The 19,337-nt window shown below is 42.1% G+C and overlaps 1 long non-coding RNA gene across 1 annotated transcript; it reads left to right on the top strand.

The window, feature by feature from the left end:
- Window positions 1-13,578: 13,578 nt before the first annotated feature.
- LOC119197793 (uncharacterized) lies at window positions 13,579-16,220 on the top strand. The gene is made up of 4 exons (XR_005114445.2): window positions 13,579-13,664; window positions 14,326-14,427; window positions 14,708-14,789; window positions 15,035-16,220. It is a non-coding gene; the product is annotated as an uncharacterized LOC119197793 (long non-coding RNA).
- Window positions 16,221-19,337: the final 3,117 nt, after the last annotated feature.

Raw genomic sequence — 19,337 nt, 5'->3', positions numbered from 1 at the left:
CCAGGCACTGAATTTTTCATGCTCAAGGCCCCCACAAATGCATGGGCAGCCTGGTGTTGTCACCTCGGCATATTTTATCACTGATCAAACATTAGTCGGCAGCTGCTGTGAACTTGTCGCTGTCTCGGTAGCAGCGGCGGTGACAGGCGCCGACACACCACTGAGGGAGTGAGGCCCAGCTGGCGGCTTTACTTACTTACATTGCGGCTTTGTGTCCAAATAAATAAATAACAGAGTGCGTCCTCCAGGTCGAGCCGCGCCCTCACTCTCTTTCACGCGTCTTCTCATTTGCTCATTCTTTCTATTTTCCTTTGCGACTGCTTTTTACCTTGTTTTGCTCCTTCTCGGTTTTCTCCTCCCTCCTTTCTCTTTCTGTCTGTTGTGTCTTCCAACTTCCCCAGTTGCATGTCTGTTTGTTTTCTTGTTGGCACACACATTGTGTGTATCGTACACCGGCATCCTGGGGGTGACAAAAAAAAATATCAAAAGCACAAAGAGTAAACAGTGCACCTCCAGAGTCTTTACCCAGCTCAAAAAGAGAAGGCTTCGGGGAGACATTCTGACAGCGTGACGAGAGAGTGGGAGCAAACCGTGACACTACAAATACTCACTGTGTTTCATTTCCACAGTAAAATTTCAAATGTGAATTTGAAAGCGCACAGGACAGGACGGTTGATACCGGAGCTTCTGCTCCGGACCTGAACAGTTTTCAACTCTTCTCAAACAGAGTTTTACAAATGTAACTGATTGAAGGAGTTAGAGTTCACATTTATATACGTCATGTGGGTTTGATATTTTCTCACCGATTAATTGAATCACATGTTGTGAGAAATTCCTTTTTTTCTTGCACTCATTCATCAAAGCGACATCAGCCACCACCTCCTGAAAGCATGGTGTGTGTTAGTGTTCTTCTGTTCCACTTCCATGTGGACATATTGTTGGACGCATGTTTGTGCAGGGTAAGACATCATTTCAGGCAAATATATCAATATTTCATTGCTTCATTTATTATGTAAATTCCTCAACTGAATATTTCTATAATTGGTTAGGACATAAGGACCCCCTCCCCCTCTGCTCCGTCGCTTCATGTGTCTCTTTTGCACAAAGGCAGTCGTTGGACAGCTCACTGGTGGGAATTACCTTTTGGCTGGCACTAAATAATTTTTATTTCTAATTTAATTCATGACAACAGGCACACGCAAAGGGAGAGTCCCCCCGGCCAGCCAAGAGCCTTGTTGGCAATGATTGATTACCCAATATCTAATTAGCTGAGATCCTATCACTTATTATGCAAAGTGTGGGACAAACAAACTTGAGTCAACTGTCACCCGATTGATTGATGACACTACCAATCCTGCTTTTGTTTGCTCAAATGTCCTGATGCTTGTTACAACCACCAAAGCTCGCTCGGACAATGCGTTCTGTCACTCTGATGGTGAGTGACCGGCCTCCCGTCTTTCTCACCAACGGAAACACTCAGTTTTAGGGTGTGTGTGTGTGTGTGTGCGTACGTTTGTTTTGTGGTGTGTGTCTGTGTCGTATGTGCGTGTGTATGTGTGTCCAAGTAAATTGTAGGACAGAGCAGGATTTGTCAGCTTGTTGGCCCCATTAAAGACGGGTCTCCTCTTCTCACCTCGAGGGCAAGTCGGTTTTCTCACAAAGGGGGAGAAGAGATAGGGAGCCCTGTCATGTTAAAAAAACAAACCATGACGAATGAAACTGGAGGGACCTCGCTCATAACATTTTTTATATTATACATTCACAATTTAGATTTTTTCATATTGTAGACCGGCACAAAATAGCATTAAATGGAGGCACAGCCTTTTGGACTTTATATACATTCATTTGTATAATAAGTACATTAAAAAGAGAGCAACAAAGTATTCCTACTCATAAGTATTTTACTTGCTTCCACGGTTGTCAGATTTTTTTATTCCCCAAAATCCTTTTCACGATATAACTTAATAAATCCGTTGGATTCATTACAATATACATTGTAGCCACGCAGAAGACAGGACAGTTGATCTTTTAAAAATACATGTTTTTCATAAGATAGCGACCACATGGTCTGGTTTACAACCTGTTTACTGATTAATTAGTTTATTGGAGTAATTGTCCTCACTATTATCAATAGTTTCTATTTAATGAAGGCTTTCATAAAGAATGTCTAAATATTAGAAAAACACTCCCGCATTAAATGCTGAAAGTCAAGTTGTGTTCAATATTGAATCTGTACAATATCCATGTGTGTGAGTCATATTTTTGTATTTCTTTGTGTCTACACACAATGTGTTACATTTGTATTTGGTTCAACATTCCTTTTCCTTTGAAGAGCAAACAGCAGAGTGAAATGACAATTTGACATCATTAAAAATGCATAGCAACTCAGGGGCCTTAGAGGCTTCCATTAGTAAATAGGGTCGAAAACTCATGTGCACACACACATGAGTTTGGGGGGGGGGGGGGGGGGGGGTGATCCAAAGCTGATGTGCCCAAGGTTCGAGGATGAGGGCCTCTGCAATACAGATGTAATTTATTGTGAGATATTCTCCATCAGATCTCAGTGACAGTAGCCTCTGGCTTCATTCATAAGAGCTAAAACGTCTCACTTCTAACCCTGGTTGTGTGTGTGTGTGTGTGTGTGTGTGTGTGTGTGTGTGTGTGTGTGTGTGAGCATGAATGATTACAAACATGCAGGTTTTTTTTTAATGTGTGCGCTTGAAGGCCAGACAGGGAGATCAAGGGTGGAGTTTTCTGACGTACTTCAAACAACTGAAGACAGACACCCGGACAGTATTAATCAAAACGTCCCTATTTCCTTAAGAATTCATCACTAAATAATTAATATGGCAGCTACAGGCAGCATTTAAAGGGGGCTTGTGCCTTCCCGCTGGTTAGAATTAGTCCTTGTCGAGAGGCTAGATTGATATATTTATTATTTATCAGATTAATCATGGCTAGAGACATCCACTGTTCGGATCATACCGACTGTACCGCAGGAGGGGAAGAGAGAGAGAGAGAAAGAGGCAGGTGGCAGCTGTGTGTGTTGATTACAGTGCATGGTGGTCAAGGGTACACTAGAGGGCCAACACACGGAAACACACACACACACACACATCAACGCAATCTAAAAACTGGATGGCAGGAACAATGTGTTTGTGGTTGTCTGCGTGTGTGTGTGTGTGTGTGTGTGTCTCTAGCCCCGAGCACTTCTTGTTTGCAAAGCCAGTGCGGCCGAGTGGAGGAAGAGGAGGAGAAAGGCAGAGGTGTCATTGATCCAACGGCTTCACAGAGGTCAGGGCAGGTCATCGCTGTTCACTATAAATGTATAGAGAATGCCCCTGAGGGTGTGGTGACTGACCATCTCATATCAGAACAATGTGTCAGTGCTACGTCTCCCACCCCCTAGAAGAGCTTTCTTTTATTCCTCTCTTAGAATGCTAAGCATGTCGGCATGTCAATCTCTTAATTTTTTTATTGTATAGTCTGGTGGATGTTTACTCCAGTCGGGAACAATTGAAATACTTCATGCCTGAAATGAATTTGGTTTGCAGAATTGTACTGGCATTCTTTGTTTGCTTGATGTTCTCATCAGAAACTATGATAAACATAGCAATCACTCAATCACGTTGTCACAGTATACAGCTTGATCCAAATGTCATCTTTAAGCCAAGCAAAAATGCATTATATAGCCACAACGTCTTTGGGGAAAAAAGGCATATTCAAAATAATCAAATCAAAGGTCTGTAAACACTAAACGTCTAAAACATTATGCCAAAGACTTGTCAACATCAAACTATATCCCAAAATGAGTTGCTATGATATCTTCCCCTTGCTGAACTACTTTTCTAAACATAGATGAAATGAAATAAAAATGTTATTATGCAAAGTAATGAGGATAATAATGTACAAAAGGGTTACAAATAAAGAAGTTACCAGAGTAAAAGTGAACCACTGCATTACCTGGCAATGAAATGAAGGAACAACACTGTTCCTGTGAAACTGGGACCATCAGACGCAACTTTGTTTGGTTCAGGCCGGCTTTTTTTTTTTCCTTTTTATTTTACAGAAAAACATGATGTTTGAAACAATCATTCCAACATATCCGTCGAAACAAGTGACTTGTAACACAAGTTTTAACAATCACTGCCTCAAAATGAACAAAAACCAGCCTTGGATAGACTCAGATTTTAACTTTTCAATGCTACCCAATTAATTGTCTGCTTCTAGGTGCATGACCAAGCAACAGGAAATGACAATTTTAAGCCATTCTAAACTGTATGGTGCATGGCATATGTTAAATATGCTATAAAGTAGTAACTGTCTGTCTGTCCTCTCCTGAAAAAAACAAAGAGATGCTAACGTTATCCCCAAACATAACACGTCCTCGACTAATCAGCCATTTTTCACCTTATCAAGAGGGCTGCTAGAACTTGGTGTGCTCTCTCTCTCTCTCTCTCTCTCTCTCTCCCGATGAGGACTAGGGAGGCGGGGGTTGGGGGGCGTAAAATATAGTAGAAATTCAAAAAAGCGATATCCCTTTTGTGGGGAGGAAGAATCCATTTAAGGAGATGATTTGCCTTCAAATCTGCTGGGACTAACCCTTGACATGAAGTCATATTGTGTTGGAGTTTTACCCCTAAATTCATACATCAATTATTTACTGTCAATGCCGTTTGTGTAAGTGTAGGAAATTACGAGGGATGGGTATTTTCTCTCAGGCAGAAAGAATATGATACAGCGGATGCATCCCACCTAATGTCCAGTGTCCACGCAGTGTCCGAGGAAAGGATTATTTATGCATTAGAAAACCGGGGCGAAAGGGGGGGAAAAAAAAGGCAGACACATTATTTTTAAACCTTTCATAACATGCATCAATATTTCAGCAGAAATAAATAAAGGATGGCAGGCTTGTTTGGAGGACAGCTGTAGCTCGCTCCGCTTGGCCAGCTTGGAGCGGGGACTCTTGGGATGCCACGCATACCGGCCCACAGTAAAACCCCTCCATCTCTTTTTAATCATCCACTTAGAACGGGGTGACTGGAGGAGCTGTCAAGGTGAGCGCCGTCGACGGCATGGGATGGATATATTGTGAGACGAGAGGAAAAGAGCAGGGAGGAGTCGCTTCTGGTTTGAGAGGCCAGAAACCCCCCCCCCCCAGAAAACATGTTGCTTGGGTCTGAACTGTTGGTCAATTGCTTTATTTGCAAAGCTGTGGTCAGCGCAGTATTCCCTGTGTGACTGTAGGGGAGGTGACCTCTGAACGGTAAGGTCACTGAAATGTTCTGATTGTAATTAATGGCTGCTGATGGGGGGGGAGAGTGTGTGAGACTGTAGCACAACGTGTGAGGGAGGGATAGAGCCCTCACAACAACGTCTGAGGAGGCAAGTACAGTCGTCTTTGTTCAGTGCAGAACAAGAGCTGCACAAACATGTCTGCATCCAATTACATTTTGTGTTGATTACAGTAACGCATGTTTCACAGCTCACCTCTTGACAACTTTTAAAGGCTTTGCCAACTCAATGTCCCGGCTTTTGTTTATCAAGTCAGCGATTACTACAAAGCAATGTGTCGCTCATTATATAATGTTCCAAAAAAATATTGTAGAGTAAAGGAAAAACATTGGCTAGTTAATAGTCAAATTGATTACAATGTCACGCCTACCGTTTCTCTCTGCAACACAATCATTCACTCCTTTAATTTGTTCCCCAGCGTTTGGAAAAATCAATTCTCCCAGGACTGAGGGAGAGGGACCCAGAGAAGGGCAGAGAGAGAGAGAGAGAGAGAGTAGGACAAGGTGTAATGTGCTCTGTTACAATCCCAATTGAGCCAGCGGGATGCAAAATATAAGCTTGTTTAAACGGCCCACCAGACCCAGGCTGCATGGCTGTTAGCCAGAGATGTGTGTGTGTGTGTGTGTGTGTGTCTCCCCCTGCCCACCTCACATCCACATGCCCGCATGGGGAGGCTGTCGGAATGCGCAGCCTTTTTTTTTTCGTGCTGACATCTTTTAAAAGGTCAAAAATGTAAATTAAGGACAGCTAACAGGAGCCGGATTCTGTCCCGTCGGCTTGACAGCTCCGCTCTGCTTCCGCAGGAAGGAACAGTTTTGCCAGGAGAGATGCATTTACAACATCGATTAGGCCCAAGTATCGCTGTAAATATCAAGTAACAACAGAAGGGAGAGAAGGTAACATTCCTGTGATCTTACTGACACGTGTTTCCTCAGTGGAGTAAAAGTAGCACCAGATACTTCATCATCAGTCACAGCATGAATAGGAATGAGCAGTCAATCAATTGTCCTTGACATCACTGCTTACAGGTTTTGGTTTATAACTCTTTTGTTTTACTAGTATATAAGTGATGTCCTTGTATCAGGTCTGATGCATGGATCCAATGTCATAAATAGGCTTAACAGTGCCAACAGTTCCACATCCACTTGTCTGCTCCCTGTCATCAGTAGGTTTGTTAACCCTCTAAAAGCTTTTTAACTCTTTTTAACACTAATTTTAGCATGTACCAGGTTAATGCCCCACTAATCTAGACCATCCGTGGGGATGTTCAGTGTGACTGTGGTCCATTCATCTTGGACAGACAATGACATTTATTGTGTAAGGAGGCCTTCTGGATCTTTAGAAAAAAAAAGAAAGGAAAAAAAAAGTACCACTCTTCCACAAGCCAATTGGATCAAGGCCGCTGGTAACAGGCCGAGGCTTCCCTGAATATAAAACATTTGTACTACTGCCCTCTAGGGATTCGGTAAAGGCACCGAATCTCTTTCCATAACAACGAATGTTGTGGAGGAGCCTTTCCCTGCTTTCTCCGGGGTTGCCACAGTGCACAGACTCTCTGTGAGGCCTGACGCCGGTGCGGGGGGGAGACGATGTACTTCGGGGGGAAAGCCGTGAGACCGAGAGGCGTGTTCTGTGTGAGTCTGCATGGCCCCGCACGTTCACTTTTGACAAGTTAAAACATGTAGACTGATGCCCAGAATCCCGCCGCTGACGTTTGACCACTACTTTGGCATTTACCAGTGTTGCATTCATTCTTACAGTGAAAGTACAACACGGGGATGTCAGTGAACCAATCAATGAATCAAAAAGTAAAACTTGCAGGGCAACGTAGTCAGGAATTTTATGGAAGAGATGTGTTAGTGAGAACACATCGTTAGCGTTTCCGTGGATACAATGAAATAAGTTGATGTAATTGAAAACCTATCCACTTCTTTGTTGAATCAGCTTTTCAGTGGACCTGGTCATTGCATCACAGCTCAGTACCAGGCTGCACTGAGGAGAATGGATGCACGGTGTCGTCCGCCCTGAACACCTGAGGAGAATAAAAGATGCAAGACGCTCAGATCTTTACAGCCTCCCCCAGTGCTGCTCTCCTCCCAATGAACTGTCCCTTTTTATGAGTTTTTTAGTTCACCCACTTGTAATCTGGATGAGATAGCTCCTTCTCCATAGCTGTGAGCAGTATAACTCTTCCCTGCCTCGCTTTATCTCCATGTTCCTACAAGTCGGCTTGAATGGAAAAACCATTATCTCCGTGCCCACAAAGGAACCAGACATCCGCATTGAAGATGTTCTATAGATGATATATTGATCAATTCGCAGAGACTAATAGCATTGTAATGAATGGAAAAGGGGACGGACTTAATGTCCCTAGGGTTCATGCAAACTGCAAATGAAGCACTCAGTGACACAAAAGGTCTGGTCCAGGGAATCACAATTAGAACCTGGCCTCAATAAAAGTTAAGGGGTTGCTGCTCAGCCCTCTGCTTAATTTACTACAGACTCTGATGACAAGCTAGGGAACAAGGCTGTGGTCACTTAAGGAAAAGACGTCGGAGTCCTTTAGACTGTTTAAATAACAGTGGTGACCTTTGAGGGCTACGTTGAGCTTTTATGGCAAACGGTGAGCACATCTTATAGAATCCCTCATGTAAAAGTGTTTTCACAGAGTTGTTACCCACCGTTGAGCTTTATTATTTAGTCAATTCTTGCTAGTAAATAATTGAGAAATTAAGCAAAGCCAGACGGTGTTTTCTCATTGGCTCACTGGAAGAACCCAGGAGCTTAAGTATCAAAAACAAGATTAGCCTTTCGAACCCCTCAGAGTACGACTGGCTGCTGAAAACCATACTTTATACACGTGTTTGCACAGTGGAGCGCTTTCCCTAACAAATCTGGTTGAATGTGAATATAATAACTTATTTGCTAAAATGAAAAAAATAGCTCCAAAGGCAAATAGTTGCCCGTTTTACACTGTAGAAAAAGCTTTTCCCTGTTCTTTATAATGACCTGGATGATGCACATGCGGCCCCTAAATTTACTTCATCATACCAAATATGAAAAAACAAACCTTTCTGTCCTATATGCACAATAAATTAATAAAAAAGTGGAGATGCGAATAATGAAATGCATAAAAAATGATTAACAAAGAAATGAAACATTTTGAGTATCCCAATTTGAATTGTAAAAGTTTGGTAGCCAATCCCTGTAATTTTCACTAGCTGGCAACATCTTGGGATGATGCATTACTGTGCCTGTCATTTGTTTAGTTCATATCAGTACAGTGGCATGCACGGTGGATACAACCCCAGGGATATATATTTCTGACAATTGCAGTAGATAAAAAACCCACATTAGGCCACATGTAACTGCTGTGTCAGCCACGCAGTCAAGTACCTTTTTTTCATTACCAGCCAAAACCTTTTAATCTTCTCCTCCTCTTTATGAATAATGCTAAGTATATTACTCACTGACAACAATGCGGCTCCCCTCAATTTATGTTCCAGCAACCTCACAGCACGAGATACAATTTGTATCTTTCTATGCAGGCTCTCAGCTATACGTTTAGAGGCAGAAGGGGGGGATCTGTAGGCATCTGATATGCTTGGGTTTTGTAGGAAGGACAATGGGGGCCTCTGGAGTAATGTGTGATTTTATTTTCCTTTCAGAGGCCCCTGGAGTAATGTTGTGAGATTTTCCTTTTCCTTCGTGGAAACCACTCGAGGCAAAGCCCACCTACGGCTCGATGTGCGAACACGCCTCTTTTTAATCCCCTGCCATTCATTGGCAGAGAGCACTAACAAAGATGACTTTTGACAACCCGAGAAATCAAACCGCAGCTGTCACAGCTTTTCTTGAGGAAAAAACACAGAGGGAAAAGGAGCAGCCTACACAGTCAGCTCTCTTCACACTTACCCTCTTCACTTAGCCAACACTTACACACACCCACCCCCCCCCCCCCCCCCACACACACACACACACACACGCAAAACCATTCCACAACGTCTCATCCCTCCCTGGCTCTCCTTCTCCCCAACAAGAACTTTTGCTGACACTTCCCTCAAAGAGAAGGTAGTAAAAGAGAACAGGGGGGGGGGGGTGGGGGGGACAAGTGAAAAGAGAGAGAGAGGGATGCAGGGAGGGTGCTGAGAGAGGATGAAAGGGGGAGAAAACGAAGCTAAAAGGATTAAATAGAGAATTAGCTCACGTTTCAGAGGGTTCACTTTGCTGATCTGGTGAGCGTTTCAGTCAGAGAACCCTCTATCCGTCCCTACACCCTCCCTTCCTCCCACAATCCATCCCACCCTCCTCTTCTCCACTCTATTTCCCTGTCTCAATAGGTTGGTGGAATTAGTGAGACTCTTGGCAGTCACTCCGGGTGTCACTTCACGGGTTCACTCAGGGCAGCGCTGCTCCCTTTCCTCCGGCTCGGGGTCGGGGAGACGATGAAATCTCTGCGCGGTTCAAGCAGAACAATGGCTCCCCTGGCAAAAAAAAAAAAAAAGTCTTGCTTGGGGGGGTGGTGGCTTGTGAAGAACTATGTTGTTCTGAGGCCCCCTGCTCCTTGAATAGATTTGTTAAAGCCCCTATGGTTGGTTTATGCTAAACAGCGCACAGGCATGAGGGAGAGGCCAAGGCAAACCCAGCCAGAACATCACTACTCTGTGAGCACCACGTTCACCCCCTTCACGCACTGCACACTTTGATGCTCTTTTTTTTGGGTGATGCCCAGTGAAATCCAAATCTCCCCCTCCTCTCTTCTCTTTCCTCTCTGCTCCCTCCCTCCATCCTCCTCCTCCTCCTCCTCCTCCTTCCCCTTTTCTTCTATTTCTGCCATGCAAAGATAATCAGGTTTATGTAAAGTATGTGTGCTCTTTTGACAGTCGGCGATAGCTCATTAATTCAATCACACCAAGCACCATTGTTACCAAAGTGTTTGAAATGCGTACCCGGGAAGGGGGCCTTTTTTAATCCTGTCAATCAATGTTAACATTTTTCTAGCTGTTGCCATGGCTGGGGCCAGAGTTCATGAAAACAGAGAATATGAGCCAACAAAACAAGAATAAAGACTTATTTGAGATTGGTCTTTTTAAAAGGACATCTACCATGCACAAACACACGAGAAGAAAATGTAGACAAGTTTGGACACTATGGCGTGGCTGAGGGGGGGTGAGAGAAAGGAGCATTTGAAAACCAAACAGGAACCATAAAACCTTGACCCGGGAGGGCTCTGGGAAAAACCCGATGAATCGCTCTCCGGAAGGACTGTGCTTTTTTGCCCCCTGCGCGTCCTCCAATAACACAATGACAAATAGATTTCAACACATGACTCAAAGGCTTTCACGCTGTTGTAATACACTGCTGGAATGCTGGTACTACACCATGAAAAAAGATAACTCACTAAAGCTGTTTGGAAAAATAAACGCTTTACCAGAGAAGCAGCATGCTTTTTGGTTAATACGTGTGATGGAAAAAAAAAAAACACCCCCTAAACTCTCTAAAGCCAAACAATAAAATGTACAAGGATTCATTCATATGAATACTGAGGAATAGAAGAATCATTTTTAGGGCTCATATGATGGACAGGACTGAGATAACTTAAATAACTTAAATTAACAAATCAACCCACATCTAAAGAGTTATCTTAAAGTAGACGCAGCAGTGACAGAGACAGGGTTGACACACATTTTACAAGGAAGACAAATAGTCACGTCTGCCCTCTAGTTGTCGGTGACACTACTGTATGTCCCACAGAGACACACCACAGAAGAAGACAGCACGCCACCGCCCACAATTCCAAAGGAAACACTGCATCCGTTCTGAAATACGATGTCACATATTACAGCTGAGTACTAAGAAGTGTGGACACATTCACTCTAAATACTATCAATGCATTTTATTTGTTATTTCTTTCAGGCTTTTGAGTGATGCAAACAAAACTTTGGACTTGTTCCATTTTATGAAATCGAGCTCGCTTCCATTTTGAATAAAACAGTCAATGTATATTATATTATATTAAGTATAATATATTATGTAGATAATGTTTCAGACGCTTGAATCCCATTTGACTTGAAAGTTTAAAGTATAAAGGGTGGCCACATGACATGTTCAGGTCAGAGGTCAGCAGTTTCTTTTTAATTAGTGACAACATCTTGTCTTTTCAGAGACCCAGATAAAAGATTAAAAGATTATCCTGGACAAACTAAAGATGCAGTATGATTTTTTTAGTGCAATAAGGCTATTTTAACTCTTACCAAAAGATCAAGATTAAAATCAGACCCCCACACATATGGTGTATGTCAATACACACATTGTTTAATTAAAGAGTCTCCTTAAACCTGAACAGCTAATCATTGAAATGAGACACAATCATGTCAAGGTGGAAAGTTCTAGTGCCGGGGAGATCCGGATCTCTTCTTCTCTGTCCATTTACAACCTAATCTGTTGTGAGAATGTGAAAAAGTAGAGCGAGAACCAAGCAGATTAAGCCATTGAAGCGCCGGGGGTGCTTCCTACGCATCACTGAATCCTTTCAGGCCAATTTAAACACTGTTTGTTTATTAGTGTCTTATGCACGGCATTAGCGGCCGAGCTTATCTCGGCACACACACAGAGGGGCACAATACAGCGCTGTTCAAAGCCCAGATATGACCGGTGTGTGTGTGTGTGTGTGTGTGTGTGTGGATGCTCAATGTTCATGTCGCTGCTCTGACCTTGTTTAAGTAGTGAAAGACCATGTGAGACACAAATTATTGGACACCGACGCTCTCATGCTTTGTGTAAACATGCTCAACACACGCGGTTGCTGCACAACCTCTGTGGCACTGACAAAAGACTTAAAGGTGCACAGAGGAGATTTGGTTTTTAAACTAATCTCTCTTCACTGTTTACCATTTATGCATGGCCATATCAGCTGCTGCTGCCATTGTTTGAGAAATACCTATGGTTGCTATATCTGATGATGTCAGTGTAATCCCTTTTTTTTCTCACTGACCCCCACAAACCAACCTCTTCCTTTTTCTAACTTTGTCTCTACTTTGCTGCCTGTCTCCTACTTGGATGAGGTGAGACGTACTATTGCATTATAATTTGTAATTAAAAAAAAAAAGGAGTTGCCTGTAAAATAACACTGAGGTGATCTCAGAGTTGGCCACTGCATGGCTTAAATGAATGTTACCATGTCGGAGATAACGCTTCTGGAAAACTGCTCCATGAAATTACACACACACACACACACACACACACACACACACACACACACACACACACACACACACACACATTACTATTAACATTGTTAATTCATTTGTAAAAATTGTCTCCAACATACCCTTATCTGGCAGTGAGATAGTTCTTTTCTCCTGACATTTCATTAAGTTTATGTGTGATTAACAGAAAGAGAGGCTCTTCCTTTCAGTCCTGCCTCGTATGCTTTATTTCATCGCCAACCTGCTAGAGTATTTTAGCAGGATATGAGGACTTGTTGTTATTGCACGTGTGTGTCAAGTTTGTTCAAAAATGTCTGTGTCCCATAGAACTGATCTTTATAAGAATGCGTTGCTTTAGAGCCCCAAAATGAGCAGGTGCGTAGTTACACACAGTTACATTGGCATCACGATGCTCCTTCCAGTCTGTCACTTCCCACATTGAAAACACTTCATGACTACATCTGTTTTGTGAGAATTCATATTCTTTTAAATAGCATGTTAGAGGCAACCGCAGTTGTCATATTGGAATAATATGTGTTTTTTCTTATCTAAACATTTCTACAAAATAGATAAATATGTTAAAAAGGTTATTATTAATACAACGACTTTCACACCATGGCTAGCTGGTGGCTTGAGGAAGCTTGAAGAGCCATTCTTGCACAAATCTTTTTCGCCATCTCTATAAAACTATAAAACACCATGTTTTGTCCAAATGGAACACAATGCTTTGTGCATAGTTGTTGGTACGCACACGGTTTTCACTTCCTGTTTTACGTGTCTCGACTTCCTCTGTCCTGATGTCCTCATGGTGTCCACTGTGCTGATGGCAGCTGACCCCCCTCCTCCCACCCCCCCACAAATATTAGTGTGTATTTTAATTTGAGAATGATAACAAATATCAGTAGAAGTAAATGTAAGGCACCTTCATGTGGTAACACAATTGGGATTTTATATAGACAATATGTTGTAATAGTTGAGAGCATTCCTAAGAATCGCAGCTTTTATTGTGTTGTACAGCATTGATTGGGGGGTGGGGGAGGGGGAACCAGGTAAAGCGGAACCAAAGTGCGAGTGGTGTTGCATTGCGCCGCCTAGAGGGACGGACGCCTAAAGATGGCGGTTCGCTCGTTCTCTCGCTGACAACGTGCTTCTGTTTTCCAGGTTCGTACTCAGTGAAAAAGAACAAGAACTGTTTCCTCCCGGGGTGTGTGAGGTGTGTTGTAGCTGTGGCGGGTTGGTAGTTGAGTGTTTGGTGGGGGGGAGAGGGCGTGTGTCCACTATGGCGCGCGCGGTTGCTCAGCATGAGCGTATCGATACTCTGAGTGTTTGGGTCGGTGCATCGGTGTCCTCACCCCCCAGCGGTGACTTATTTAGAGTTTGTGAATATCCTGACATGTCGTGAATCTGTTGTAAATGTTGAGAAAAGAGAGATGTTAAAACGTAGAATAGATAATATTAAGGTTACAGAAGAACTGTTTCCCAATGTGTATTATTCATGTTGTGACTGTAGTCATTTAAATATTCCTAAAGTGTCTGAAGAAACGATGCATTTCTGAAGTTTAACAGCAAACAAATAACTATATAGCTTTAAGAATGACTTATCCTTTTGATATTATTGCATTTATTATTGCACTTTAAGAGAGGCACATTTATTTTTGTTAAAACTGTATTTTGAGGATGTAAGTTTTGAAGATGAACACTGTTAGGTGTAGAAAACTTTATTGACATGTTAAATTGACATTAACAAACTGAAATATGTTTACCTTGGGGAATGTTACTGTTTGATATTATGACTCGATGACCAAGTGTTTCTGTTTTCCAGATGGACATCGAGGTGAGAGTAGTGAACCCCATAAAGAATCTTATTCTTACTTCCCATTTGAAACCGGTAACATAAACAAGACAACACACCAAAGAGACAAATGTACGTATGTCTGAGACACAAATACAAAATGTACTTTTTCACCCATATATATATATTAAACATTAACGTTTATGGTCTTTCTTATGCAACAATAAATACACAAAAGATCTAAACAGCACTCATCTGAAAATTGCAACTTCTCTTTCCAATGTAAGCACCACATACCACTCAGCATGTCCAAATATAATTGCATCTCTTGACAAAATGTTTCTTCCATAGAGCGTAATGACATTAGCCGTCTCCAGTTCTTATTTGTTTTTCATATGCGATTAATCTACAGGGAAGGAATATATGGAATACACTGCATGTTACACACATGTCAAAAGCAATCTCTGCTGCAGGATCGGAGACATCTTCATTGTGTGAGTGAAGACAACATCCATCAACGTTGCACGAAAATAATTTGCCAGCTTTATTCAATCTACATACGTCTTCGCCCCCCTCATTGCTCTACCTCCAAAACTCACTGAGACGAGACGCCGTGAGATTGTTATCTTGCCTCGCCTTTGTATAAAAATCAAATTGGGAATTGCTTTTTTTCCTTGATTCACTTCCATGCAAACAAAGAAGTTGTTTTCTTATTTTCATGTAAATGTCTTTTTTATAGGAGGCGACAAGTGTAATCAATCTTCCTCAAGACAAGGTAGGGGGCCTGCCGAGGGGGGGATTATTGGTGCTTAGTAGCCCGGGGATCATAAAACAAGGAAATTGAAAGTGATATTTAATTGACACTGCCATTCCCACTGCACGGCGAAATCTTGTCCCCCATTGCCACGTCTCTCCCACACACCAGGCCGTCTTGCTTACCACAGGTGAAGGGACGGGAGGAAAGAACCAGCCAGAGAACATTTCCTTTCAAACCCTGCAATAGAAGCCGGAGAGCAAGCTGTCACTCTCAGATCACAGCGCTGTGAAAGAGACAATGATGGGAAAGTTTTAAGTTGAGAAAAATAGGTTTCAAAATGTCACCTCATCGGCGTGGTGCTCCATACTCTAGTGAAGTGGAACATGGTCAAAACTGTCCATCTGAATGATTATACCTGTTTATTCAGCTTTGCCTGTGCAAACAAAAGCAAAGAATTTTCAATGCATGCATATATGCATAGAAAATATATACATTTACCATCTCCAGATTAGAATTTAAAAACCACGATAGGTCCAGTCATGCATTTTAATACTATTATATAGAAAATATACATATATTATAATTGTGTATATATATATATATTTATAAATTAGGGCCGGGACTTTACCACGTTAATTACGATGAATTAATTACACAAAAAATAACACAAACATTTTTTACACTTATTTTTTGCACCGCGGAACGTTTCTCACTGGATGGGTTTCGGAGGACCGATTATACTGGAGCACCAACTAGCGTCCATGACTTCAGACAACAACAAACCACAGTGAACATGAACGAAGAAGCTGATTATAATAAACACACGGATGGAAGCGTCGATAAGAGCGTGGTTGTGTGCAAGCTGTGCAACAAGGAATTCACATCGAGCCTCAAGTATCACCTCAACGCAACACAATTAGCAGCTAGCGTGGACGTACAAGGACCCACACCCAACCCACACTGCACCAGATGACTGGTTTAAGGACCAGGGTAACTAAGTCCACGTCTGAAAAAATAACCAATGTTCTGAATGTACTTGAAAGTATTGGTCTACTTAAAAAAAACATAGTTTACAGAAGGTCTACTTACCTATAGGCTACCTGAATTTCTGAAAGTACTATATTTCTAAATATGCTATTTCTACACTTGTCTCCTGGAATTGGTTGAACAAAAATAAAAATCCATGTGAAAAAAATGACTTCCCACTGTTCTCAGGTCAAATATTTATGCAATTAAAATGCGATTAATTTTGATTTATTAATTACAAAGCCTCTAATTAATTAGATTCATATTTTTAATCGAGTCCCGGCCCTAACAATTATATACATTTTTTGTTATATTTAAAAATATATTATAATGAAAATTCCCTCATATCTCATTCCCAACAACTAACAAATTGTACATTCTACGTGTGTGTCACTTCCCACAGGCAATCTCAGCAATTAACACCCCATAAATGAATCAGCCTTCATTCAATTACAATTGAGACAGTCTCTGGGCTCACAGAGCAATAGACACACTTGTGGAAAATTACTCCCTGAGATACTGACTCTGAAATAGAAAGTGACAATGTCTAATTGGAGAAACCTAATGAGATCAGTGTATTTGTCCAGAGACATGCAGTGGAATATGCCCAGTTTGACTATCTGACCCCTGAATGGAAGCTTGACCGGACCTGCAGATTTGCTATTTGCCGTTTTAATTATTTAGTGTGATTCCAAACAAAGTTTGTTATTTTATTGTCCTCCATTTTCTTTCCATACTTTATAGGGATTATATTTGGGCCTATTTTCTTTCGAATGGTGTCAGATTGTCCATCTAATAACTCAAAATATTTTAGAAACATGGAAAAAACAACAGATTTGTGTGAATTTCAGTCAAAGTTACACACAGAGATGTCAACTCTCTTCCAATTGGAAGTTTCATTATCAAGATCATGTCGAATCCAACTTTGAATTTGGGAGATCAGTTATGCAGGCAGACAAAACCAAAAATGGGTAGGCAGTGAATCCTTTGTCAGACACAGAGCATCTGATCAGATATACACCAGGGATATTGGTATAACCACACAAGACAATCTGGCAGGCAACAAGTGCAAGTGAACAAATATAAATAATTAGGGACCAATTAAATAATGGGCTGTTGAGATGGGTGCGCATGACCAGGTGAGAGTAGTATGTGATAACAGCAGTGGCAGTGGCAGGCCCTGAAATGAAAGGAGAGTAAAGAGACAGGAATACGCATTCCCAAAAAATGTAATACCTAGTGGAATTTTTGACAAAAATACTCCATGTGAATTTTGAATGAAGCACCATAAAGGTAAGTTATTTAGGTTAAGTCGAGCAATTTGATCACTTCTTGAACTTGAAAATGTATCGTCGGTTGCAAACTAGCGCCTCAATGGCCATAATTCCAGCCAAATCATGACCAAATATCTGTGTTTTCATTTGATTGGCCAGTGAATCATTTTATTAAAATGTTTAAATCATGCCTTTTCTGCCCTACTTTTCCAATATAGTTTACGTGCCGAAACATATACCACAAGGTTGTGTTTGTACCATCACTTATTCCATTGCAGCGGCGGTTGCTATCTGGCAGCCTGTCTGTCTGACAAGACGTATTTAAAGAGCTCACTGCTGACCTACAGAGGCTTTGGGCAGGCTTTGGGGACAGCCAGCAATTGGTGTCAAAGAGAGGCCAAACGGCAATGATTTATAGCCGGGAAGATTTGACTGGCGAGAAGCTGCTGCTGCCACAATTACCTTCACTGCTAAACTCACACACTGACTGCATGCTATTCCACCGTCTGCTGCCACAGCCACTGCCGTCTACACACACACACACACACACACACACACACACAAACACAATGCTGTTTTTTTAAAATGCTGTTCATGTTTGAGTGGTTGGCCCTCTGTGTCTTTGGCCTGCCTTGTCCACTTAAAAGGGCATTAATCAAGGGCTACTTTATAAATCAGGAGGTCCTTGCAAGCTCAAAGCGATTATAAGGTCAGGGCTCTGTAGAAGTACTTAACCAATTCCCAAACCCACCCTGACTTGATATATTTTGCTTCCTTGCGGCGAGGCAATTCATCATTATTCTCCCACTGAGGCGTAATGGAACAGGCAAGGAGGGAAGAGTGGATGTTAAGAAAAGGTATTAAAATGTGAGGAAAGCAATAGGCGGGGTAACAGAGAATGATCGAGGGATAAAGTGCTTCATTCTCCTCCCCTCTCGCCCACCACTATCTCTCAATTCTTCCACCCCCCCTTTACTCAGTCTACAGCCTTTCCTCTCTCTGTCTGCTCAAGTCCCTGGACACTTTGTGGGCACTTAACGCCAAGCAGACCCATTCATCCTGCCCTACCAACTCCCCTAAATTACTTCAGACAAAGCGGAGACAAACGTCTGCAGGATATATTTACTCCTCTAAACGTGGGAGCTCTGTGGGCCTTCGGGAAGGACGCTACTTTTGGCCTCTGTCTGTTTTGACAGAATCAGGAAGGATTGGATGAGGAGGCTGTATGAAAGAACAGCTGGAAAGATTGAGGATGTGGAGGACAACAGAGGGAGGGACAAGAAGATATTTTCGGATCCAGGTAGATAGAGGAGAGGTTAGCAGAAGGGACAGACAAAAAGTTGTAATTGTAAGAGTTCATTCTGAAAGCTAGTTGGCGCTGTTCGGGCGTCTGGGGGCCGAGGAAAAGTTTTCACAGACCACAACTGAAGTGACAGAGAGAGAGAGAGACTGGGAAGAGGGTCGAGCCTTTAAGGACAGGCCCGGAGGCCAATGCCCTCAGGGTTTCATCTCTCCAAAATGGAACCCAAAAGATGAGCTAAAAGGGCATAAATAGTGACATTAATAGCTTTGTGATTTTTCAAAAAAATCCAATAAGAAAATCACATCAAAAAAAGAAATAAAAAGAACAATAAACCGTTATTGCTCAGTCAGTTAAACAAATTGAGCAAGACAACATCCTGTCGGTACTGCTCCATCCAGAAAACAGATGTAATAAACATCTATGTGCAGCATCCTCGCTTACTTGAAAAAGAGGGGAGAAAAAAGGGCGTAAAGAGGAGAGGAACGACGAATGGAAAAAGTAGCAAAGAAAAGAGAAGGAGAGGAATCGCAGAGGGAAGAAGAACACGGAGAAAGAAGAAGGCGGAAAGGAAACCCTTCTCCTTTCACCCGAGCGTCTGGAGACAGACACTTGGTTGGGTTTTACCCGAGCAGGAGTTTTGCTGGACGTAAAGTGGAGAAGACAGTTTCCATTACCGCTGGCA

This window comes from Pungitius pungitius, chromosome 11 (genome assembly GCF_949316345.1).
Source record: "Pungitius pungitius chromosome 11, fPunPun2.1, whole genome shotgun sequence".
Taxonomy (NCBI): Eukaryota; Metazoa; Chordata; class Actinopteri; order Perciformes; family Gasterosteidae; genus Pungitius; species Pungitius pungitius.
This window is presented reverse-complemented; position numbering and strand designations above follow the sequence as displayed.